This window comes from Amphimedon queenslandica, unplaced genomic scaffold (genome assembly GCF_000090795.2).
Source record: "Amphimedon queenslandica unplaced genomic scaffold, v1.1 AMPQUscaffold_12676, whole genome shotgun sequence".
NCBI lineage: Eukaryota > Metazoa > Porifera > Demospongiae > Haplosclerida > Niphatidae > Amphimedon > Amphimedon queenslandica.
Genome location: NW_003547088.1, coordinates 22,633 through 23,804, shown reverse-complemented (window position 1 = coordinate 23,804; position 1,172 = coordinate 22,633). Strand labels below are relative to the sequence as shown.

Here is a 1,172-nt window from a genome sequence, read left to right as displayed (position 1 = left end):
TCATAGTCCATACTGCTATTATGATGGAAAGAAAATCTACATGAAGAACAAATATTTATAGCATATAATCTTAAATATATACAAGACAAAAGTGGTAGTTCTTACCACTTTTTAAATAATAATATTGTTCACCTGTAAAATCTAATTTCCTGATAGTTTCTGGTTCGGTTTTGTAATATAATTTATTTACAATAAACCAAATTGAGTAAGTTTCATAATACGGCACAGACATCCCAGCAAGACTGAACTGCTATGGCCCCTGGAAAACAAAAAGAAAAGTGGAAATGAATAATGATCAACAGTAAAAATAATAGTAATAAATATAAATAAATAAAAATAAATCAACAATCAAGGACAATGAGAATTAAGATAACAATGACAGCAAATAAAATCAGAAATAAAAATGAGAGAGTTAAAGTAGTGGACTTAGAAGACAGATGGCCCGGTGTAGAGAGGCCTTGTTCCCAGCATTAGTCAAGGGGGATTCATGGCTTCCCTAAATTTTAACAATAAAAGAATATAATCATTTAATTGCACAGTTACTCAGTAGTTTGTTCTATGTCCTTACTAGCTCCATATCAGTCCTTATTCCATGAAAATAGGTGAAGCCCCAGTCCGGGGCAGCCCGGTTTTACCCCGCCATTTCCCGTGCCCGAGCCCCTCCCGAGCCCGGTTTTACCAATCCCCTACTTGTATGGTTTCTTCTTATGCACTTCTTTCTGATAGTTACAAGAGTCCATTTTGATATAAAATGATTTATGTGATTGACAAGAGAGTGTTCTTTTTCCCTACTACTAGAGGCAGCTTGACAATAGTTCCGCAGTCCAATTTGCTCTCCATTGAGAGACATCAATCATCTTGTAATTATTAGTAAAGTATAATTAAAATGAACTATAATATACATACTTACCTCTATCACTGTTAATGATCAACTGTTGTAAGATAAAGAAATGAAAAGATACAGTCAATATAAAGAAGAAGTTACAAGCCAATTGTGCTGTAGTTGCAAAAGGGAGTGGCTCAATATTACAAGCTCCTCCTTGGTCCTTAAAATGAAATGTCTTCAGTGAGTCAGTGACCTTTTGAAATAATTTAAAGAAAAGTGAGAATAAATAAAAAATATATAAAGTTTAATATAATTGTGTTGATATTTAATGTTTCTCTCTCTTTCA

At 33.1% G+C, this 1,172-nt stretch overlaps 1 long non-coding RNA gene across 3 annotated transcripts; it reads right to left on the bottom strand.

Annotated features, from left to right (window-relative positions):
• Window positions 1-1,062, bottom strand: LOC109587148 (uncharacterized). Of its 3 annotated transcripts, none has more exons than XR_002187412.1 (4): window positions 911-1,062; window positions 544-857; window positions 106-496; window positions 1-36 (listed from the first exon to the last, which is right to left on the bottom strand). It is a non-coding gene; the product is annotated as an uncharacterized LOC109587148 (long non-coding RNA). The 3 variants fall into 3 exon arrangements; XR_002187410.1 differs by having other exon boundaries at window positions 133-496; window positions 911-1,059; XR_002187411.1 differs by having other exon boundaries at window positions 133-496; window positions 569-857; window positions 911-1,057.
• Between the last annotated feature and the right edge of the window lie 110 nt (window positions 1,063-1,172).